The 25,904-nt window shown below is 40.6% G+C and overlaps 1 long non-coding RNA gene across 1 annotated transcript; it reads left to right on the top strand.

Moving 5' to 3' along the window:
• The first annotated feature begins 682 nt into the window (after positions 1-682).
• On the top strand, positions 683-25,518 carry LOC122464008. Its single transcript, XR_006287834.1, has 4 exons — positions 683-716; positions 19,001-19,047; positions 21,571-21,822; positions 25,298-25,518. It is a non-coding gene; the product is annotated as an uncharacterized LOC122464008 (long non-coding RNA).
• Positions 25,519-25,904: the final 386 nt, after the last annotated feature.

Raw genomic sequence — 25,904 nt, 5'->3', positions numbered from 1 at the left:
ATATTCTGGCACCATTAGAAATCCTAACAACAATGATGATTGCATTTAAACAAAGCATATATAATTACTTATACATATTAAAGGATTTTTGGGATTTTCTTTTGCTTTGCACTGGATAAAACAATAAATCAAGGAGTGTGATGTTTTTCATTAAGTATACATTTAGCTTCTTACTGAATTATGAGCTTAGTGATTGCAAAAATGTCATGAAGGAATTGCTAGAGTTATTATATTCTCTCTCATGGTCAATCATATGGCTAAAAAAGATTATTTGGGCAGCCAGAGATGACATAATTTTGATAACTGAGAGAAGCTTCATTTGACTAAAATGTAATGTGGGTTGCTTAAAGAGAGGAAATTCTCTAATGAATTTGAGAAGAACAGGAGAACGGAACAGTGAAACCAGACCTAAGGAAGGACTGCAGAGAAGATTCCTAGAACTAAGGAACTCAGGATTAAAATAGCAGTGTTGAATACTGTAGTGGGGTGGCTGCCCTACTCCTATACTAGATGGGGCTTCAGCAGGCCAGGGAGGTGGTGCAGGTGGGTGACCAATCAGAGAAGGCCTGCTAGGGGGCCAATCAGAGGCTGAGTAAGAGACAGCCAATCAGGGCCAGACTCAGCCATGCTCAGCCGTATATAAAAGCTGCCCAGGAAGGGAGCAGGTAGTCTCTCCTTGGTGGTCAAGGGAGGAGGACTGACTCCTGAGCTGGAAGGTAGCACCTTGGACAGAGCAGTGCTGGGGAAAGGCAGAAGGAGCTGTGGAGCTCCAGCCAAGGAAAACCCCAGGCTGCTGGCCTAGGCCAGGCAGCTGCATAGGGCTGAAAGGGAAGTGGCCCAGGGACAATAGCAGGGCAAGGGGAGAGAAAGAGGGCAGAGATGCTGCTGCTAGAGGGTCCCTGGGTCTTGACCCAGAGTAGCGGGTGGGCCTGGGTCCCCCTTTCCCCTTGTGCTACACCTGGCTGAAGAGGAGCATGGCCTGATCCAGGCTGTGGCTGGTCCTTGCGACAAGGGGCTTGACTTAGAGGCTGCAGCTGGCCACTACAGCAGGTACAGATTGTGGACTGCTGATAACACCAAACCCCTGGAAGGGGGTGAGACTAGAGCAGTGGACACTGCCGGAGGGCAGTGTCCTGAAGAGGATGCTGCCAAGTGGGGAGCAATGAGGGTCCCCAAAGCAGCAGAGCAGATGAAGGGCAAGGCACCATGTGCAAAAGGTGCTCCATGACTGGACAGAGCTAATTCCCAGATCAACCAGTGGGAGGTGCCAGTGGTGGTGAGTCCTAACCCTGTCACAAATACAATGAAACACACAAATGGGCAACTGATTTTTAATTTTGTGGGTCTGGCGGGTTGGGGGGATTGTACTAACCGTGCAATTAGAGTATGTTTAGAGAATTTTGCATACATCTCTTGAGTGGGGGAAAAATCTCAGGTGTTTAACTCTAGTGAAAGAGGAAAAAAGTTTGTTAAATCAGTTTGTTCACAATTAGAACTTTACTCTCCCTTAAGAATATGCTTCTATTCTAAGCAAGTTTGTAAAAATGGCACCTTAGGATTCTATGGCTATTGTGTCTCAATGACTTTTGGGGCAAATTTGTTCAGTTTAGCAGCAGAAAGATATATTTTTTTCCCTAACTGCCAATCCTGCAAATTCAGTCTGAGAGCTGTAAATCAAGCCGGATTATTTCTGGCTCATGCATTGTCACCAACAGCAGACCAAACTGGGACTTGATTTACAACTCCTTCTCTTTGTTTTCAGTTGTTGCATGTGCATCTCCTGCATAGTGTAACTAAAAGTAGAAGTTGACCCCACACTTTGAATATACTTTTTGATACACTTAAAAGACATCTGGTTCCAAGGCAATACTGAAACATAAACCTAGATTTAAAAAAAGAAAATTCATAGGTGAAAGTTACAGCTCCTGAGATGATGCTGAGTAGTGGGAGGAAATAGCAGACAAGATTATATCTCTGAAGGCCACTGAAGAGGAGTATCTAGTGTTCCCACACTACGGATCTGCCAGCATGTTGGCAGGATATGGTGAAGGGCCACACTACTACTTTTCCCAGACTTATTTTTCTGGTGCCTTCAGTGCTCCTGCAGCCTTAGCTGACTCCTACATCCTATATTTGCTAATGCTCTGCAGCAAAGTTAAGGCTATTCCCTGAACAGTTGCACCAGTGGGAAAGGCCTCTTTCCACCCTCTCCTCTCTTTAGTGAACTCATCCAAAGCCAGCCATAATAAAACCTGATATAAATATGTTAAACATAAAGCTATATTCAAGCATTAGCAGGAATGGAGGCCAAATAGAAGTAATATGCCCTTTCCAGCTTTCAGTTGTCCAGAAGACTGTTGCCTTTCCTTTCAAATACGTACTTTATTACCCGAAGACTAAACATGCAGCAGACACCATCTAGAGCTTATTGTACTTACTACATGGAAGCTGCAGAGTCCTGTCCCTAATTTTGGAAGTCCTCAATGAGCTAAAGCCAAGCTACTTCATACATTGCAATGCTCTCCATGTCGTACAATCAAAGCTGTGCTTCAGGGAGACACTACAGCCAATGGTCCTAAAGGTGAAATTCTGAAGGGCAGGACATTCTCAGATTCTTTTGTGTGGAATTCTTAACACTGAGAAGGGTGAGTATCCTCTTTTCTAAGAGATCAATGTTGCAGATTGAAATACTTGAAAAAGTAATGTTATGTTTATAAAACACTGGACACTTTTTTTTGTCCCTCATTATCACCACATATAATTAACACAGTGGAAACTTTTTGAGATGAAACAAGAAAGCCCTGCACTCAAACACTACTTTTCTTCTCTATTTAAATACTCCCATAACATTATACTTTTGTTGTGTCAGTCTTCCAGACTACTTTTCTATAAAAAAAGGTTACCGGGATCAGCTATAGTCATGAGAAGGGGCTGTAAAATGGCAAATGTGATTCAAGGTTCTGAGTAGATATAACTGAAGTCTCCAGTTCAATCAAAAGATCTGGAAAATATATTTAAAAGAACAAAAGTGTATATATATGACACTAAACTGGGAGGACACTAATGTGGGAGGAGAGGTAGATACGCTGGAGGGTAGGGATAGGATACAGAGGACCTAAACAAATTAGAGGTTTGGGCCAAAAGAAATCTGAGGTTCAACAAGGACAAGGGCAGAGCCCTGCACTTAAGACGGAAGATATTTAGATGTGCTGTTCTACATTATGCACCACTACAGACTAGAAACCGAATGGCCAGGCAGCAGTCCTGCAGAAAAGGACCTAAGGGTTATAGCGGACGAGAAGTTGGATATGAGTCAACAGTGTGCCCTTGTTGCCAAGAAGGCCAATGGCATTTTGGGATATATAAGTAGGGGCATTGCCAGCAGACCGAGAGACATGATTGTTCCCCTCTATTCGGCATTGGTCAAGCCTCATCTGGAGTAGTGTCCAGTTTTGGGCCCCACACTACAAGGATGTGGAAAAATTGGAAAGTGTCCAGCGGAGGGCAACAAAAATGATTAGGGGACTGGAACACATGACTTATGAGGAGATGCTGAGGGAACTGGGATTGTTTAGTTTGTAGAAGAGAAGAATAGGGGAAAGCAGCTATAAAATCCCCCCTTATGTGAAAGGGGATTCCAAAGAGGATGGCTCTAGACTGTTCTCAGTGGTAGCAAATGACAGAACAAGGAGTAGTGGTCTCAAGTTGCAGTGGGGGAGGTTTAGGTTGGATATTAAGAAAAACCTTTTTCACTGGAATGTGTTACCTAGGGAGGTGGTGGAATCTCCTTCCTTAGATTTTTAAGGTCAGGCTTGACAAAGCCCTGGCTGGGATGATTTAGTTGGGGATCGGTCCTGCTTTGAGCAGGGGGTTGTACTAAATGACCTCTTGAGGTCCCTTCCAACCCTGAGATAGCTAGATATATTAAAAAAAAGTTAAAATGTGAGTATGTTTTAGGAAACATAAGCAATGGATCCAGCCACATAGTTATGTATAATTAAAGTGAATGAGGTACAAACTCAATTTTTTTCAGAACAACTTTAAGTTAGAATTTTTTTTCTTTCACTTAAATGTAGCATTTGGTGCTTAGATATAAATCAGAATTTTGTTTTAAGTTTAAAATTCTGAGGGCAACAAATTATTTGACTGAGATACTCTTGGTTATTCTTCTTTAATGATAAGACAGACCATATTTTATTAGGCACTGACAATCATTCAAAATATTGTCTTCATTTAATCTGTGCTCTTGGGTAAAGAATGATAAACTTGCTCATATAATTCAAATTCAGCTCTGATGGATATCTCACAAAAGAAAACTGTATAGCAGTCAGAAGTTCAGATCAGTTAATGGTTTTTTGAACATTATTGTACTGAAGTCATATATCACCACAGGTGATATTGATACAAAAGGATTTTGAGCTGCTCTATTTTGTTTAGCATAGATCTGAAGACATTGCTTTACCACCATTAACTGAAAATAGGGTAAGAACTGAAATAACATTAACTAATTAGTAAGAAAGGGGGTGGCATGACTCTGCATAAGTTAAAAATTAAGCATCTACTAAAGAAATAAGGTAATTTGTTTACAGTTTAAAAGTTTGGTAATAAGTGTGTGCACGATGTGGCGCACAGCCAAGGACATTGCATTGGCAGTTTTACCTAGTTAGGCCTCTGGCTAGTGTGGTGATAGGCAGATGTGGACTGAGGTCAGGTAAAGGTCACTCTAAAACTGAAGGGAGGGGTCTGTCAGGCATGCTCAGTCCAAAACTAGGAGAAGGTCCCCATACCATAATAGTAAAAATCCCATAATACTAAATTTTAGTAACAACTTTGATTGCCAGCCAGATTTAGCAGTTGTGATTGGTCTGTAAGTATGGATCAGAGGGTGTAAAGGTGATTGGAGGGTTGGTATGCTAATGATAGGTTTGGGAAACAAGACTATCAGAACAGGTCAAAAATTGTATAAAAGACAGAAAGCAAGCAGGAAAAAAGTCAGTCAATGGAGGAAGAGGAAGCAGCAGCAGCACAAGCAGCAGTGGGCTGCTGGGACAGAGAAGAGACTGAGATAGAGCAGAGGGAAAGACAACTAAAGAGTACTGTAGGCATGTTAGAAATAGTATAGGATATAGACTAGAAGTAGGATTTAATGAATGTGTATGCTTGACATAATAAAGTTGGATGTCTGGTGTCTATATTACTATTTATAAAGTTTAGAGTTTATTAAGATTGCTGTCAGTGTCCTGAACATGACAGATCACCATGTGCAGAACATAATCACTTAAGCCATTCTCACTGTATGACATTACAGTCTTGGATACTTTAGCTTATATATCTGTGCTAAGGGATTTGTTTTAATTTAGGTTTAGATTAATTTGTATTAGACTGGTTACACTAAATAAAGAAAACACTTTTTTGTTTTGGAAAAATATTGCTTCTGTGTCAATCCTTTAAGCAAAGGGCTGTACCGGTGTCCTCCCATTGGTGAGCAAGTCTGTTCTGGGGAGTTTCCTGAAGGGCATAGGGAAGTCCTTGGTAAACCCTGGCAATTTCTGTAGGGTGGGACTCTTCCTTTCACCTTGCAGGAACAGATTAATATTTGTGTAACCCAGAAGTAAGCAACAGAAGGGCTACTTTGGGACCCCTCTGTCTGTTCTTGGGGTAACAATATAATGTAGAATAACAGCACATCTAAATATCTGAGAGGCATGATACAACTTGATGTCATATTCTAACGAAAAATATGCTCTCTAACTTATATTACTTTTTGAATGTAGTATGAAAGCATGATCTAGTGGATCAACACCTAGACTGACAGTCAGAAGACCAGGGTGTTATTCCTGACTCTCACACTGATCTGCTGTGTGACCATAGTCAAGGGCTGGTCTACAATACAAAGTTAAGTCAAAGTAAGGCAGCTTATGTCTACCTAACTATGAAGGTGTACACACTATAATGCCCCTCCAGACAGTTTAACTCACCTGCTATGCTGTGTGGCAAATTGCCAGCACTACTATGATAGGTCTCACGCTTTCTCTTCTTGGGGGCTGGGTTCAGAGCACTGTTTTTTGCCCCTGAACTGGGTATTAACTGCCCCACTAGTGTCCTAGTGGAGAGGGAGGGACCTGGGCCAGCCCTCTACTCCAGGTCCCAGCCCAGGGGCCTGAGGGATAGCGGTAAACTGCTTGAACTAGCGGTTCCTTCCCCTGGGCTACTTCCCTCTCCTGCCCTTCAACTTGTGGGGCTTCCTGCCCTCCCCCTGCACGAACCAGGTATCCCTTTATCTAGGGTCTTGGTCGTCTTAGCCCACCGCAGCAATTCTCCAAACTCTCCTCTGCTTCCCTGCAAACTGCTCTCTGCTCTGACACCAATCCACTCTGCTTCAACTCCTTCTCCTGTCTGATTGAAGCAGGGAGTTTTTATCATGTGACTGGCTTCAAGTGCTTTAATTGGCTTCAGATGCTCTAATTTATAGCAAACTTTCTTCCCTCTACAGGGAATAAGGCTCCCTTCTAACACTCTCCTGCTGCCCTATGGTCATGCTGTATTACAGCTGACATAAAAAAAAAAACACCTTGAGAAGAGGCATAGACCTTAGAGATGTGGCTATGGTAACGCAGGGCCAGTGTAAACACTGCATTGGACCTACTGCCCGAAGTGCCCTCAAGGAGGTATCCCTCAATGCCCACCATGACCCCTCTGGTCATAGTTTAGAACTCTGCTGCCCTGCAGCCAGGGACACAGGTGAATGCCCCGCTCCTGTTAAAGCCCTGGTAAGTTTTGAACTTGTTCTTGCTGTGCAGAGCTCCATATAGTCAACATGCTCCAGCCTGGAGTACAGAGGCGGTGACTCTCCTGTGTCTGTGGGGAGAGGAGGTTGTGCAGTCACACCTCTGCTCCTGCCGCAGGAACTCTGACATCCACAGCCAGATCGCTTGCTTGGGGCAGGGTGGATAAGGGCTTGTAAAAATCAAAGAGCTGCAGCAGGCCTACCAGAAGGCAAGGGAGGCACAAAGTCATAATAGTGTGGAACCACAGACATGCTGCTTCTACAAGAAGGGGGCTGGGGTCAGTGGTGGTGTATGGGTGGAGGTCTAGTAGGGGGAGAAATCAGAGTGGGAGTCAGCATGATTAGCCTCAGGCTGTAGGGGAAAAAGGGCATAGTTTAAGGAAAAATGAAAAACAGAATTAAAACTTCCCCTGGACAAGTAAAATCAGATACCACTGGCATTCACTATGTCATATAGATGTAAACTGTGCAGAGTTAAATCACTGATAGAAAGGAGGAAAATGGTACAATTTTTATATACCTACAGTAGATTATTCATTACAGAAAAGATTTACTTCTCTTGAGGAAGGTTTTTTGTTAAAACAAAACCCAGTTTTCAAGACATTTACTTCACTACTTTAAAATTGTAGTGTTACATGGCTCTGCATTATTAAAAGTGAGTCAGTGTCCTGTGGACAGATACTGTCTTTTCATTACATTATACAAATTCAGAATTAGAATAAACTTTTTGTTATCTGGACAATGTTGCCATGCCTCAGTGGGTCACAGCTAAGAATTCCAGTCTCTGGACAAACTAATGAGAAATAGGGCAGACTCACCCCAAAACTGGTAATTTGTCTTCTATTAGATATACCACGCCAGAAACAAAACTAAACTTCTGTCTCACCACACTAGTTAACAAGAAGTCCAACCTGCAGTTTCCTTAAGCAACCCAGCCCTTGTTTCACCACCCAGATGCTAGATTTTATGGTGAGTGGTTACTGAAAACCAATTTAATCAAACAAAGTTCTGTTGATCTCAAAAGATCAGCCACATACCCATGTCAATATAATAGCTAAAGTTTTATTTAGAAAAGAAACAAGAGTTACAATGGTCAAAAAATCATCTACATACAATCACTGCAGAGTTCTTAGATCAGATTTGTGGCAGTGTTATTACAGACTGCTGGCTTGTAAAGTCCCCGTAACTTCCAAATGACTGGAAGGTCCTCAGTCACACTGAAAGGAGCATTCCAACCAGTGAAGTCCATAGCCCAGAGATCAGAGCAGGAAAGAGGCAAAATGAAGATGCTTCCAGGATCCTTTATACTTCTCCCATGTGGAGGGACTGCTCTTAGTCTTAGTTTGTGGGAAAGTACACAGGCACAAGATGGAGTCCAGGGTCACATGAGCAGGTCACATGGCCTTACATGCCTTGGTGACTCATAGGAGCAGCTGTTACCGATATTCTGGCTAACGTGCGTGCAGGAACGCTCACTGGGCAGAGACCAGCTTTTTCTTTGGCCCATTGTATTCTTAATGGGCTGTCACCTTGAATGGTCCATCCACAATGTACTGTCCACCTTCAATGTAGATTTTACCTGGTGGGTGTTCCTCAGGAATACAGCACATATATAGGATGCCAGTACATAGTTAATATCTATAACTTCAGATGCAAAAAATGATGCATGCATATAAACAGGATAATCATACTTAGTAAATCATAACTTTTCCATTGATACCTTACATGATATACATTGTACAAGATTTATTGTGATTGTCTAACAGCAGCAATATCAATAATGGTCATGTTTCAATCAGACAGCATCACAGGGCTGCTACTTCCACAACGGTCACAGATGCACGGTGGTATCCCTTGGATTCTCACTCCTGTCAAAGGAAGGGGGCAGGGGTCTCAAGTTTCAGAAAAAAACTAGACCAGTGACTCCAACTTCAAGAATCTGTCTTTCTACTTCAGCTGTAGTTATTTTTTGCTCTGATATGCTCTTTTGAGTCTATTGCCTAAATTCTGTACTGGAGTAATACTACTGAAATGTATTTACAAGAGAATTCATAAGAGCTAGTAGCTGTAGAGAAATCATAAGCAAAGGGGATCAAATCCTTTCCTCTTTGCATAGGTACACAAGTCCTGATATAAAGAGAAATCACTGTGGTGAGGCAGTGTGAGAGAATCACAAAGGAGTTCTCCAAACATCTCATATTGCAGGGTGCTGCATGTGGATTACCACTTTCTACAACAAATAATTTGATAAAAATGTAAATCTCTATCTGAAACAAATTCATATGTTTTAGGTTTGTTTTAATTCTGCCTGAAACCTCCTCCAATCCTACAATGCTTAATTAGAAAAGAAACAGCATTCCAGGACCTCCCTATACTCCCTCACTCCCATTCCATGTATCTTCAGGGGTGCAGGAATATATAAGGCATTCCACCCGTGAGAGATTAAACACAGTGACAGCTTCACATACAGTCAGCTGTGCATTGTTACTGTAGAGCACACACCGCAATCATGATAGATTAATAGCATGGTGCAAACAATGCCAGGCTCAACACAGCACAGCAACACATGTTACTGTGGCTCAGTGTTAAAATGCTCCCTCAAGGCCTTGCTCAGCCAAAAAGCTCCTCCCATCAAGCTCTTCTGATAGCCTTGTGTTCATAATGCACAATACTGAAGAGCAGTGGAGGATCCATGCTTTCTGACAGAGATGGCTGGCTTGCAGGTTACCAGGGCAGTTGAAATTTGTCTGGAAATCTAGTTGGATGCCCATGGAATGATGGGATTGAGAAACCTGCACAAGGGGATGGTGAAGCTGCCCCCCAGAAGGCATTGAAAACCCTTCCTAAAACACCCGGAAGTCAGATGCACAGTGGGATAGCTACGCACAGTGCACAGCTCTGTGTCAATGCAAGAGTTGCTACTGTGGATGCGCTTCACTGACACAAGGAGCATAGTATGGGGATGCAAAAGCGATTGAATTACAGTGAAAGCTGTACATCAACGCAATTTAAGTCAACTTTAATTTGTAGTGTAGACAAGGCCCAAGTCTCTCTACCTCTGTGAGACACTTTCCCCTGCTACTATTTGTCTTGTCTATTTAGATTATAAGCTCTTTGGGACAGAGACTATCTGTTACTGGGTGTCTGTACTTTCCCTAACACAATAGAGTCAGATCTTGCTTTAGGTACTATTGTTCTACAAACAAATAGGAAGTACAGAAAACTTTGGCCAAATTTATCATACATGGATGCCTGAAATTTGGCACCAATATTCATATTTAAGAAGCTAAGTAAGTGGCCTGATTTTCAAAGGTATCAAGCAACTGCAGCTCCCATTGACTTCAACTATCCAGAAAAGCACAGGGATAAGTGTTTTTTGTTTTTGTTTTTGTGTTTTTTGTTTTTTAAATAAAGCCCTCAGTTTCATTTGTGAGACAGGCAAATTAAACTAAAACTCTTTTCCTTTAATTAAAGCATGCCAGAACCTACCATATAACCCTCCAGGCCACCCAACACAACAGGGTGATTTGGGACGCTCATTTTAACTATCACAAGAAACACTATGTCCGCCATTGAGAGTCTATAGGTAGGTCCACTGAAACATTATCTAGTTAATATTTGTTTCCAAAGTATTTTCAAAATGAAAAGTTCTACATAAGTGCTCATACTTATTCCTGTGTGTGTTTTTTATTTATTTATTTAAATCACAGTAACAGCTTAGTGGAGGGAGAGGGATAGCTCAGTGGTTTGAGCATTGGCTTGCTAATCCCAGGGTTGTGAGTTCAATCCTTGAGGGGGCCATTTAGGGATCTGGGGAAAAAAAATAGGGATTGGTCCTGCTCTGAGCAGGGGGTTGGACTAGATGATCTCCTGAGGTCCCTTCCAACCCTGATATTCTATGATAATACATGTCCAGTCCATTGTCTTCCCAGTTACACTTGTGCCTAAATAGAACTGAAGACAGAATTTGGTCCTTCAGCTAATGATTATATTTCAGCTCACTATCTCTTAACTGTGCTGCCTCTACTATGCTAAAGGAAGTAATAAAAAAAGTAGTTAAAAGCTCATTTTTGTCACTATGGCAAACTGATACGACTCTGAGTGCACACAGGAAGTAAATCTAAGGAGTCATCTTTTCTACATACTCAGAGTCAAGCTGAACTTCGACTCTGTAAAGTAAGAACAGTCAGATCTCATGAGGTTTGAGGTTCAAGTTTGAGTCATTAAACTATCATCTAAATCCCTTCCCATCCCCCAAAGATGATTCCATTAAAATAACACACAACCCCCCTTCCCCCCCCACACACTTCTATATAAAGAGAACTGTGAATCATATATTGGGAATAGAAAACCCATCTAACTGCAAAATGTAGGCTGGTCTGTTTAGGTTTATTAGGCTAAACAGGTCTGTTTTTTGCTTTCCTCCTCTCTGCTGCTTTTTTCAGTCTATTTTTCACTCTGCCCACTCCACTCCCTTTTTCACCCTATCATTTCACGGATTTTTTTGTGTGCCTCATCTCTGATGTTGTTTTTTCATAATCTCTTTTTAAGAGAACATTAAACCTAATGTTTGAATTGTAATGTTAAAACCATGATTTTCAAGTGTGTTTCAGATTAGGCAAACATGTTCATCTACTCTTTCTGAAATTAATATCAGAACACTATTTATATGATAGCCCCATACCAAGACATATCACAGCTTTGTAGTGAAAAATAATATCTTTTCTGTTTTGCACATGCACACATGTGTGCGTGTGTGTGCGTTCATGTAAAAAATCATGAATTACCAATCTCAGAAACTATGAACAACAGTGAAATATCAGGGTATCATGTCTGTATATTTTTGTATAGCTTGCATTTTGTGATTCTACGTGTCTATCTAGGATTAAATATCTTTATGGTGGTCTTTACTGTGCAACAGAAAAATTAGCTTAAAGAACATCCCACCATTTTAAGACCCAAACGGCTTCCATTGACTACAATACAAACAGAAGGTATAGCTCACTTGAGCCATGTTCAAAACAGAAATATGAAGGATGGTTTGCTTCAGCAAAGGTCTAATAAACCCCAAGAACAGTTCAAACTCTCACTACCACACTCAGTTTGTGGAACAACCCTTTTATAAGGACCACAAGGGAATTAATTCTCCACAGCTGGCTCAGATGTACCAGAATAAGGCTACATGCAAGATAGAGAATCATGGTCCCTTTCTCTAATCTGAGACAGTTAACTCCTTCCCTGTCAACTCCTGGTGAGAATCTACACTGCATCACAAGGTAATCACTTTTAGGATGCCTCAGAGAGAATTAATCAGATTTTTGAGGGAAGACTGAGTCAGGTGTAGATTAATAGCTAGATTACACAGTCAACAGCAGTGAAGGTTGAGATTTTCCCTCCCCCAGAGAGAAGCATGACCCAGTGTGGGGAAGGGAGAAACCAATTACCTGAAGTGTGCAAGACTTTCTTTCAATCTATACATCTTCTCTGATTATGATTCAGCAACTTCCTAAATTAGATTGCCTCTCAAGGAAAATACACAGCTAGAAGCAACATACCTGGCATGCATCTAAATCAGAACCTTTTAGGTTTTTTTTTTTTTTTTTTTACAAACCGTGGTATAGAATAGATACAGTGTTTTAAAGAAAATACCAATCAGTGCTGCTCTTATACTATTCCACTGAAAATTCTCTTTAAAGTGTTGCTTCCCAGATTTATGGGAGGGATCAGAAGGCTATTGGGTGTGCCTGTGTATGAAAGAAAACATTAAATAGGAACTGATGTTAACTCTAATTATATTTATTCTGAAACAACACAACAGCTGAGAAACTTGCTTTTTTGGGAAGTGGTGAGCTAGGAAGAGTGATCTCTTAACACGGTTAATCAAAATATTTGACTATTTGGAGGCAGCTTCTTGCAGGAAACAAGTCATTGTTAGACTTAGAGCAAGTGAGACATGAGAGCAAGCATATTGATATGGAAGTGGACATATCCCTTTGTTGTGATGAATTACTTAACTTTACGTTGTTGTTCCCCTGGGCACAATGAGCAAAGATTTATGTAGACGTGTGACTATCTTGTGCAACTCTCTTAGTGTGACAAGGTAAAGAATGACTTATTCTATATCTGGCTCAGTTTTTTGCTTGATAGATTGGGCCTTTCCAATAGAAGCTATATCTAGCTTTATCCTTCCCAAGGTAAAAAAAAAGTCAGAACTTGTTGCCCTTGTTGAGGTCTGTTTTCATTGTGGTAGAAGTCTCTTAATCACAACAACAAAGAAAGTGGAATTTTGGCATTTGAATCATATTAGGATTTACTTGATGGGTATTCAAAAAACTGCCAACAGGAATGTAACTAATATTTCATAGGTTTGGCCAATATATCCCAAGCCAGGAACATGGACTCACAACTTCAGGGACAAATTTTGTTCCAAAGGAACAATGATGAAAGAAAATTCCATTCAAATTGGTTAATATCATGTAACTTGATAACAGAGTCAAAAGTAAGTACTAAATGCAAAGTCCAGAAACATTAACCATAAAACAAAACATGCAGGGAGCACAAAGTAAGACTTCCTATTTTAAAAAAAAGACACTACATTTAAAAAGTCTAAGAAATATAAGCCAATAAATAAAATTTTCCAAGACAAGTAAACATATTGGTGATGAATTAAATGAAGACATTTATGTCAACACTGAAGTAATTTGCAAATAATCTTATTCTAAGGAACTGTTTGTAGGGTTCAGGGAACTAGTGATTATCACTACAAAAGGTTTTTTTTCCTCTCCTGCTGGTAATAGCTCACCTTACCTGATCACTCTCATTATAGTGTGTATGATAACACTGATTGTTTCATGGTGTGTATGTGTATATATGTCTTCCTACTGTATTTTCCACTGCATGCATTCGATGAAGTGGGTTTTAGCCCACGAAAGCTTATGCTCAAATAAATTTGTTAGTCTCTAAGGTGTCACAAGTAGTCCTGTTCTTTATTGCGGATACAGGCTAACATGGCTGCTACTCTGAAACCGAGGGATAAGAATTTTCCTTGTTACACTAATTAGTTTAATATATATGAGATGACAGAGAGGAAGGACAGTTCTCCTTGTTAAATATTTACCATTCAAGATCTCAGCATCTGCATTTAGTAGAGGGTATCATGAGCAGCCTCTATGAATCCTGCATGGATCTCATCTATTTAAAAGCAGATAATTTGGTAAGTTTTTGGTTTTTTCCCTGACATTCACTGAAGTCTCTGATGGAAAGCTAGAGAGAAATATGAAGATCCCAAGAAATATGAGTTTGCTGAGCTGGCTGAGAAATAGAAAACAAAATGCCAATAACGCTAGCAGCTTCCAAATGATTAGAAAATCCTCAGGGGGAAATGAGCAGTGTGCTTCCTTAGAGATAAGTTACAGCACTATCAAAGTCCCTTATTAAAATAAATGAAGTAGACAAAGATGTAATGAGTAAACTGTAATATGGCTGATAATAAAACAAATCTTATAAGGAAGAATGGCTCTTAATGTTAATCAGTAAGATTTGGAAGGGGCTATTGTTTTTTTTTTTCCCCCATGGTAGAAAAGTTATTAATAGAAAAAGTATGACTCTTATTTTGTATGTGGAAAAATTAAAAACTAGGGCACAGAATATACTGAAACACTGAGAGCCAGTTTGGGAGAACTCCTAGATGAGTATGAGCATGTCTTCTCCCCTGAAGCCTTCATAGCTATTGGCAAGAATGTTGTTGTTATGAAATAGGATGAGGTTTATGTAATATACTTCGGGATGGCTTATTAATACACAGCACTCCCACCATATCCATTCCACTGCCAATTGTCTGGCTAGTGTAAGTTGATACAGCATTGTCTTTATATAGTCCTATTTAGCCTTCTGCCTTCCAATGCCCTGCATACTGTCTGGTTTTGATAAGACCATTTAATGTGGGGTGGTTTTGTGGTGGTTTTTTTTCAGGGGAGGGGAGATTGTTTGGATTTTTTTTTTTAAATTTAAAAACAATGCTTTGCTGTGCATTAGGGGGAAAATTTTTAAAATTTTTAAGTCCCAGTTCAGTGAAGCACTTATTTAACTTCATGTCCTTTTAGCAAAGCACTTCAGTATGTGCTCACCATGGGCCTGGTCTACACACAAGAGTCCCTAGTACCTCATAGGAGTTGTAGTTCAGGGGCCTTATGCCTTCATTCTCCTCTATGGGACATTCTCCCTGGCTGGACTACATCTTCCATTCAGAGTTGAAATGCTACAAAACGAATTATTTTCTTTCAGTTTGGCAAACGGAAATATTTTGGTTCAGATTTGACTTGAAACTAAATATTTCATTTACATTTTCCTGAAGAACAACTTAATTTTGGTGGGCAAAACTGAAACATTCCCATGGAAAATTTAAATGTTATGGCCAAAACCACATATTTAGTGGGAAATTTCCCAACCAGCTCTATATCTAATATTTTAAATGTTTATTTTGTAGAGGGCAATGCTTGTATTTTCTTCATTCCTGTACAATATCTTAGATGCCAACAGCTAATTACTTAATTATGTATAGTTGCCACCACAAAAGTGCTCAGAACATGCAAGCTGTAGACCCAGTAATAGAACATGCAGAGATTTTTCCATAATGTCATTGTTTTTCAGAAGACAAGGGATGGAGAGAATAATGCAAGAGAACAGATTTCTTACAGAAACATCATGTTCTCGTACGTGCATCACTTTACACTTTCTTTCCATAGGTGATCACACATTGGCTCTGATATATAGTAAATAGTATCAAGAAGGTGGATATCTGCTTCACCTCACCAGTGTGCTGCTATAATTCAGTCTATAAAAAGCTGTGTTTTCGCTAGGGACACTCTGCTGCATGTATCTCTTCTTTTTTTTTTTTTTTTTTTTTTAAACTTCCCAGGGTACCACCAGCTACATGTGGTTTCTCTACAAGATACAAACAGAACCTTTCTCTTTACTTGCATTTTGTGATAATTACATTGTTACCAATTCATTTGAATACTTACTTTTTATTGCGGTTTTCACTATATGCATTCAGAAAAGTGGATATTTCTATAAGAGTTTTATCTGCAAACTACGTGTAGGACCCAAATGTTGATATTGGCTCTGTCTGACACAAAACCTGAACAAAATAGGGTTTAAGGTACTGGCAGAGATCAGGTTGTGATGGGATCCCCCAGAGTGCAGCCTGGGACGGTGGGACCGCTGTGCCCCCTGAACTCTCTCCAGCCTGGGCTGTCTCTCACAATGCTTTGCTAATGACCTGCAGCAAAACCATCCAGGCGTTGTGATCATTCAGCACAACAGCATGTAGAGCCCCACACCCAGCTATATGGCATGAATGCTCCCAGAGCCACTCGTGAATCACACAGAGAAAGGCACCAGAGCTAAATCCCCCCCAGCTCCCAACCTTGTACCTCAGGAATATACCGTCCTGCACTGCTCAGACAAGCTGATGCAGATTTATTAATTGGTTCTCCACTTCATCAATGGAAAGTGGATATACACCAGCCTTGTCAAACCTGAGCAGATTTGCCACACACTTCATACAAACTCACTGGTAAAGATAAACAGTAAAACAAAATTATTGACTATAAAAATTAGATTTTAAGTGATATTAAGTGATAGGCAAAAAGTCAGTTAGTTACCAAACGAAATAAAATATAAACACACAGTCTACACTCTCAGCCCTATTAGACTGGGCAACAACTAGATGAAGCAGTTTTTCTCACCCCATTGGATATTGCAGTCCTTAGTATACAGATTTCATCCCTGAAATCTGGGCCAATCTCCTCTGTTGGAGTCTTCTCTTCTAAGTGTCTTAGCTGCTTGCAGCATAGGTGGGGGCAGGAGAAGGGCCCAGCATATAGCCTCTGTGTCTGTTTTATACCCTCAGTCCATGTGCTTGGAAAACACAAGTCCAGGCATGTCTGGGTGCATTACTGAGTCTCCAAGCAAGGTTAAGCAATTCCCCTGGGGTGGCCTCATGCAGGTGAGTCATTGCATTGTAGCTCCCTTGCTGGACAATGGTTGTTGATGGGTTGATTGATACCCCACCTGGGTGTTGGTTACTTTCCTTGCTGTTGCCTCTGGGGAGCTAATATCTGGCTCATTCTCCAATTTACAGCATGTTTTAGTGAACATAAAACACAATTCTCATAACTTCATATGCATTAATGATATATGGATAGAGAAATAACTTTCAGCAGATCATAACCTTCCCCCGATACCTTACAAGGTATGCTTTATATGTAAGATCACAATTATATAAAAATGAGGAATATGGGGGTTCCAGGACACTCCCCCAAGATATAGACTGTCACACAGGTGTTGCTGAATTTTGCTCACTGCCATACTTGATAAAGTTGACCAGGAAAAGGAGGTTGGGGACTGGATGGTAAAAGGAGAACTTATTGACATTTCTTGAGAAATGGTCAAACTAGTACAGACCTAAAGGAGTCTGGTAGAGAGTGATCTCCAAGTATGGCCAATTAACTGGCAGAGACTCAATATAACCAAGCCTTATCTAACAACATGCTCTACTCAGTTCACTTGCCTACATCTCCTTCCTTCCCCATCCCAACAATTACCTACTGTCTCCTAACAAAGCAGCTGAGACAGTCCAGACTGCTGATGTCATGGGGACTCCTGGTGCGTTAGATGTGAAATCCTCTGGTTCTCCTGTTAATGCAGAAATTGCTGTCTCTCCTTTCTGGAAGAAGTGAGACCCTGAGCATGTTTCCTGTAGTTTCTGGCAGTCTGTGCTGCTGTCTCTCCCCTTCCAGGGAGGAAGGGTCACACGCACACACACACACATACATATATATATTGTATTTGTGTCCTGTATTTTGAAGTATATAAAAAACCTACAGTCTTTCTTTCAGTTATCTAGAGGGTGGGTGAAGTTCTCATAATAATTATTATATATTGTCTTCAAGGAATTATTTCTAGCAAATGAGACCAGCAGATCTGGGGCAGGCAGTCGGGTGGGGAGATATGACCAAAACTTTTTTTGACCAAATAATTCTGATTCAGGTCAATCGAAACATTTTGCTACTTTGCGTCAATTTCAGCCAATTTTTTTTAAAGACAAATCTCAAAATAGTTAATTTTATGCAATTAAATATTTTGGTTTTTTTAGACTAGATACATGGGGGGACTTAGGCACCATTCACAAATCTAGGAGGAGAAAGTGCTTCCCTTATACCCAATAGCCAACTGGTTAGGGCACTCACATCAGATTTGAATCCCTGCTATGGAGCATGGACTTGAACTCAGGTCACCTGCCCAAGGTAAGAGCTCTAATTCTGGGATGGAGCACTCTGTCTTTTCTGTTGATGCTGTTCCACTTTGTATAAATTAAATAGAGTGTGACAGAGAGTGAGTTAGAATGACCCTATAGCCTGTGGTTAGGGTACTCAGCTGGGTGAGGAAGACACCTAGGTTTCAGTCCCCCATTCCAATGTACATTTATGTATACAAAGAAGAACAGCTTCAACAGGAGATGTTTAGAAAGCTCTAGAGTAAAATAGGCTGTAGTCTGGTGGTTGGGGCAGGCACCCAAAAAAGGGAAAAGATGAGTTTAAATCCCTTCTCTGGAGTGAGGTTTTGTATATGAGTCCCCCATATCCCAGATGAGTGTACTAGCTATTGGGCATAAGGGAGGTACCTCCTCCTCAGGTTTATGAATGGCACCTAAGCCTGCTTGTGAGTCTAGCCCTTCATTTCCAAATTTCCTTTGATTTTCCTAAAAATGCCCAACATGAAAACAAAACATTTTGTTTCAGGTCAAACACACAAAATGTTTTGTTCAGAACTGCCAGTGAACTGAAAAATCAATTCTTCAACACAAGACAAGTGTTGTGATATCATCACTGTGGGAATGGACCTTTGCAAGAAACTATTTTTATAGCTGAGACCATCAAGCAGAACCTTGCTGGACAGCACTCCACTTATTCCTGAAGCCCACAAAACATAAGGTGACAAAATGTTTGTTTTAGACCTGTCATAAAAGGCTGAAAAGACCTGCAGATGAAAGCTAAAATCATGAATTCCCTAAAGTGAGACATCCATCACATTATTTATACAATTGTATCATACCATTTCCTCAGTGCTGATGATTAAGGCTGCATAAGTATTCTTATTTTAAATCTCCCAGAATTTAAATAATCACTGTGGTTTTCATCTCTCTTCCAGGTTAAAAAAAACTACAGGAGATGATTAATCAAGACAATGGAAGATATGTAAGTAGAATTTTCTTCTTCCCCTTTTTGAGGTTCTCTGACGTTATAAATATCGTGTCAAAAATGAATTATTGCTGACAAGCACTGTGTAATGAATCACTGCTGTACCATATACTCACAGAAACACAGCATTGAATACTCTTTCTGCTATGGAAGTAGTTTGACGTACTATAAGCTGGAGCTCTTTGTGTAAGAGTTGATATTTTTTTGCTATTATTAATGAACTAAAGTAAAACTTTTACTGTTTCCAATAAAGGGGGCAAGCTTTTATCTATTAAAATAGTGACATTCTACTCTCCCTTGCAACACTGTTTTCTGTGAATTTACATTAGGAGCAGAGGCACCACTTTGAAGAGAGAAATTCAGTCTTTTAGAGCAAGAACAGATGTATGTGGTTGAATAACAATTTTCTACACAAAAAATAAGTTTTTATTTTTGCTATTTTGCAAGGAGACATAAATACATGTTTTGTTAATTTTGTGGAATTTAAGAATGTTTTAGCTTGAACCATTACTATACGCCAGAATTATATAAGACATTATGGGGGAATCAGATAATTTTTTAATGACAGTAGACATTAAGATTGTGTTTTAATGGTTATAAAGCATTAACTTTTTCAAACTGTCAACATCCCATACAAAAATATAGAAAGTGAACCATAGAAGATTAGGGTTGGAAGAGACCTCAGGAGATCATCTAGCCCAGGGGTCTCAAACTCAAATGATCACAAGGGCCTCATGAGGACTAATGCATTGGCCCGAGGGCCGCATCACTGACACCCTCTTCCCACACTGCCCATGGCCCGCCCCCCCATTCCACCTCTTCCATGAGGCCCTGCCCCACCCCGCCTTTTCCCACCCCTTTCCTGCTCCCATTCCAACCCCTTCCCCAAAGTCCACACCCCAACTCTGCCCCCTCCCTTCCCCCAGGGGGCGCAGGAGGGGTGCAGGGTGTGGCGGGGTCTCAGGCCAGGAAGTTGAGGTACAGGAGGTGTGTAAGATACAGCAGGGGGCTCAGGGCAGGGAGTTGGGGTGAGGAGTGCAAGGTGTGGCAGGGGGCCGGGGTGCAGGATGTGGCAGGGGGCTCAGGGCAGGGAGTTGGGGTGCAGGGTGAAGGAGGGGTTTGGGGTGCAGGCTCTGGCCCGGCACCGCTTACTTAGAGCAGCTCCGGGGTGGCGGTGGTGCACACCGGGGCCAGGGCAGGCTCCCTCCTGCTTGCCCTGGTCCCTCTCCTCTCTGCTCCACTCCAGGAAGCAGCCCGAACCACATCCCTGCGGGAGGGGGGCACAAGGCTCCGTGTGCTGCTCTTGCCGCTCCTCCACGTACCTCCCCTGAAGCTCCCATTGGCTGCGGTTCCCTGTTCCCAGCCAATGGGAGCTGCTGGGGGCGGTGCCTGGAAGCGAGAGCAATGCACAGAGCCCTCTTCCCCCTCCCCAGGGGCTGCAGGGACATGGTTCCAGCCGCTTCAGGGAGCAGCGCGGGGCTCGTGGGCTGGACTTTGCCCACCTCTGGCCTGGAGGTAGGCAGAGGGGTGGGTGGGGAGGGGGCAGGGAGCTTGGCAGGCCGCACGAAAGAACCCTGTGGGCCACGTGTTTGAGACCCCCCCCCCCCAGATCTAGCCCAATCCCCTGCTCAAAGAGGACCAACCCCAACTAAATCATCCCAGCCAGAGCTTTGTCAAGCTGGGCCTTAAAAACCTCTAAGGATGGAGATTCCACCACCTTCCAAGGTAACACATTCCAGTGCTTCACCATCCTCCTAGTGAAATAGTTTTTCCTAATATTCAGCCTAGACCTCCCCAACTGCAACTTGAGACCATTGCTCCTTGTTATGTCAATCTCCTTACATCAAACTTATTAAAGTTTTTGTTTCTTAATTTGCCTATCTAAAGTGTGATTATTAACTATGGAAATATTTTTACACTGGTTAGAAATAACCATCTAATCCTTCCAATCCTATACCCATTTTCATATCCCTGTTATTAGAGACAGGCTGTGTTCTTGCTTTAACATTTCCTAAGGAAGGGAAGCAGAACTTATTTGTCCAAAGCAGAGGGGTTTTTTCTGAACTTTGTTCTGTGAACAAATAGGATCATGAGCAAACAGTTGGCAGCAAAGGAAAATTCCACCAAACCCTATTCACACTTACTCTATATTAGTGTAATTGTTCACATGTGCTAGAAATGGGAAACATATTAATAACAAAAGCTTTTCTTAGTAAAAATGCTTGTTTACAAAGTTGAGAACATTTTGAGAAAGGAAGCAATTTTTAAAACATTAGGATTCTTTAAGAGGCAGAATTTTCTCACCAATATTTTTCTACCTTCAATGGAAAAAAAAATAATAACCTTAAGCATTTCTTTTCAAATTCTTTTTTTTTTTGTGTTGGTATTGAATTTCAGGAAGGCTTGATGACTCAAGATTGATATAAATCACATTGTACAGGTGCAAGTTTCTTGATTGGCTGAACATACCTTATGTGGCCAAAAGAGTTAGCACAAGTCATTTTTATTCTTCTTTTTCAGAGTGAGTGGTAGCATGACTGAACAGCTTTGTGGAGTCCTCTGTTGAAGGGTAAGCCCTCCCCACACTTCTGTGAAAACGAACAAGGATTTTAGAGGGATAGTTGTTCTACCTGGTAGCCCCTTCAAGCTACAGAATGGGAAATTGGCTTATCTGCCAAAGACACTGATGGAACGCTCAACAGTTCTCTCCTGCAAGAACGTAACACCAGGAAGCGATGAAAGGGGATTGTAAAGAGAATATGGACTGATATGGTGAGAGCCTGTCTATTTTTGGACAGTTCAAATCATCATCCAAACTATGAATCTTTTAAAGTTCCCCATAGCTAGCTTTGTGCTGAGTTGTTGTCTCATACAGTCATGTAGTCTAGCTGCAGTGAGGCTGGTTTACAGCATAATACTATGCTAAGCTATTTCTAACATTGAATTTGCTTTTCATTTTACTTCTGCCAGAGGTTTGCAAAATTGGACTCACATGATTAATGCACCTGAGGACAATGTATTTCCCCGACCTGGGGAGGAGCAGATATATCAACAGGAGAAATGGGGTGGGGAAACACAAGTGATGCCATTGGAGTCCATTTTCTTCAGTATGGAAGTCTCTCTCTGCTGATTGACTGATGTGACCCCCTCCAGCTCACACCCCATCCTTGCTGTTCTGCTGCTCCCAGTCCCACTTCCCCCAACATCTGTGCTCCTTTACATCCCCCTTCCTTGCTTCTGTCTCTCTCTCTTTCCCTCTCATTACCTCTCCTACACTGTCACTTGTCTCTTCCTTCCTCTCTTGCCCTACCCCTGTGGTCCGGTTAATTCATCTCCTCTTCCACCATCTCTACTAGCTTGATTATGCCAACCAGTGCCCTGATTTCTATGCTTGTACATGGCGCCTCTTCCTCACTCCTTGCCTATTTAGGCTGTGAGATTTTCAGGATAGAAACTATGATGTCTTGCATGTTTGTGTTCTTAGAGTATCTAGTGCTGTTGGGGCAAGGGCTGCTACCAGAATGTAAGTAGTAGTGGTAATAATAATAATAATAACAGTAACAACAACAGTGGGATATTCAAGCACTTCTTCAGGTGTTCAGGAGGGAATAGTAGAAATTGAGAGACTCTCAGTGAAAAGAGGAGGCTTAATAGAACGGACTGAGCAAAAGAGAAATATTTATCTAGCAGGTTTTGTTTGTTTGGCTTGTTTGAAACAGCTGAGAGGTTTGGAATGTTGGACTAAATGGCTTAGTGGGAAAAGGGCAGGTGAGACTGTCAAGGGTTCATGACAAATTCAATTTATCAAAGTAGTTCTCAAACTTTTGTACCGGTGACCCCTTTCACATAGCAAGCCTATGAGTGCAATCACCCCCCTTATAAATTAAAAACAATTTTTAATATATTTAACACCATTTTAAATGCTGGATGCAAAGCAGGGTTTGGGGTGGAGGCTGACAGCTTGCGACCCCCCCCCCATGTAATAACCTTGCAACCCCCTACGGGGTCCTGACCCTCAGTTTGAGAACCCTGATTTATCACATGGCTTTGCAGTTTCTCACTGATTTCACCACACAGCTACCATAATTTGACTACATGTTTCTCAAAAGCATTTCTTGCACAGAGTGAAAATCAACCATAGTGTAAAAAGCCAGTTCAAGTTCCCTTGTAGCACTTAAACTTCACATAAGATTGTGTAACAGTACCACGGGCTGAGCAATAGCACATGGGTGCCTGAGTATCATCTATGTGCTGCAGAAATGATGTCCATGCTGTCCCTTCATAGACCAGCACAGAGAACCAGAAAGTGGTGGATGGGCCAGGCAAAGGGCTGCAGTCTTTAGATCAGTATAGTGCGTATGGATTTAGCAGTCCTGTCACCTCTGTAATTAGCATGGAGATGCTGTGATTTTATTCCAGCCCATAAGATGGAACCGCAGCTGCAGGAAGAATTTAGGGTGAATCTGCAAAGTAGCTCTGTACCATGGTCTGGATTGGAGGGGTGGATTTCATCTCCCTAATTGTTATATACACAGTATCACACAGAATCAGAATGTTCAGGCTTTTTCCAGAAAGTGAATTTCAAAAGAACACATTAAGAAATTAATTTGTAGAACATGAGCATAATGTCAGAAACAACTCCACTGATGCTTATTAAATGTGTATTGCTAAAAGATATGTTATGAGAGGAAAAATATTGGTTTGCACATTGGAAAATATTTATATTCACAAAAGGTGAATCCACTACTTTAATCTCAAAGTTCCAGGTTTCTTTTTCCTTTAATTCTGATTGGTTATAAAGAACATAAGTGCAAGAGTTGTTATAATAGGAACATGGCAAGGATATTTTTTAAAACATAGTCGATAATATATTTGGATTATGGTGGAAATTTGGCCATAGAGGGAACTCATCGTTGTTCAGTCCTTATTCACTGATTTATTTATTTTTGGTTTACAGAAACTGTCATTCCATCATTGTTGTTATAATCCTTTCCATTATCAGTTTGTCTGTATGTTGCTAGAAAGGTCTTAATTGCATTCCTACACCTTTTTATTATGTACTGCATCTGCTAGTACCATAACTATTAGTATTTCCTTTTCTTACTTTTGGGTACAGGTTCCTTTTGCTAAACCTTCTGTTTGCTGGCATCTATCCTGAACCTATCTTCAGTTCTTCAGTTATTTGTTGTTGTTCCTTCTGGTAATGTATTTGGTTTATTTCCCCTTGATTTTCTTTTATTTCTCAATTATATTTGTTCTTTTAATTTGTGCTTGAATGTACCAAATTCATTTATTTCCTTCCTAACTAGAGACAATTCAAAACCATGGGCATTTTTTGCAGATTTTTGATGTTTTGCAGGATTTTTGCAGATTTAGGATGTTTTGATAGAGTATTTATTGATACTTCACTGTATAATTTGAAACACATTTTAAAATAATAATTTTCACAGAAACACTTCCAAACATAACTCATTTTTTTCTTTGTTTTCTATATGGTTTGGTTGGCCAGATCATTGTTTTGTAGTTCATATTTATAATTCCAATCCACATTAGTAGAGGTTTGGGGTCAACTTTACAAAGGCATTTACATGTCGGAAGTTGCATATCAGTGTTAGTGCGACTTACAAAATCACCTAAGCAGGTTAGTGCTTAACTCCCATTAAAAATCAATGCAACTTTTGAAAATCTCACAAGGCAGCTTTCTGCATCTTTAAGTGGCTAAAAACCTTTGTAAATCTGTCTATTTAAAAATAATCAATGAAAGGATTTAACCTCCATGCTGTGGTTAATACTACCTCAGCAGATGCTCTTTACAATCACTACAATATTGGTATATTTTGTCAGTGTTATCTTGATGAAACTCATCTTACAATTTGTTATGACTATTTCTTGCAGTCTTGTACTCCTTTTGAATATTTTATATGTTGTATAAAGGAATAAAAAAATGTGTAAAATAAATAGCATCTGCAATATTACTAATGAAAATAAAAATTACAAGGTCCCTCAATTCTGCTGCTTTAGGATATGAACAGATTAATGGGGAGGGGGTGTGGGGTGAAAGCCACAAAGTGGTATTGTACAGTTTGCTTTTTGTAGAGGAGGTTATGATTGTACTACTTAAGTAGCTGTTATTGATCACTGTTTTAGCAAGACAGTGGGTTAGACAGAGCTAGATTATGGTGTGTGTGTGTGATCCTGCTCTTGAAGATAATTTAAATCCTTCTTATTATATAATCTGTCATTGCAGATTCTTTATACGCATTTGTCTGGGATTTTATTTGGCTCCATTGCTGATGTTTCCAGACTCAACAACTATCTGGCTTGAGCAGACACTGTCAGAACCGATCATAACTTTTTGGTTTGTGTATATGTGTGTATATGTAAATTTCCAGTAAAATGATTTATATTGTTGTAAAGTTGGGCCATTTAATGTTGCCTTTGTTTACAATTTTTCTAACCAAAGTTATACGTTTATGTGACAATGACAATATACCTGTTTTCATATGTTTCAGAATCTAGAGAACAGCTGAAAAGTTAAATAGCTGAGTCATTCATGCAAATATTCCCATCCCCTTAAACTTCCACAAAAGGATTTGAACTTGTAAAATCTATATATAGTGTGGTTGCGTTAGAAATATTCCATATTCTCCACTTACACTCTGGGAATTTATTCTAAATGTCTTTGTTCAAAATTTTCTACTGACTTTAAAAAAAAAATCATTAAATATCTATGTATGAATGTAGTGCTCATGAAAGATGTTCTACTGACAGGGCAAGATTCATCGCCAGAACAAATGTAAAGTGAAAGTGTCCACATACTGTAGCACAGAGATGCCCAACCTCATTGGGCCACA

This window comes from Chelonia mydas, chromosome 1 (genome assembly GCF_015237465.2).
Source record: "Chelonia mydas isolate rCheMyd1 chromosome 1, rCheMyd1.pri.v2, whole genome shotgun sequence".
NCBI lineage: Eukaryota > Metazoa > Chordata > Testudines > Cheloniidae > Chelonia > Chelonia mydas.
The sequence above is the reverse complement of the archived record's forward strand: the minus strand, read 5'-3'. Positions and strand labels throughout refer to the sequence as shown.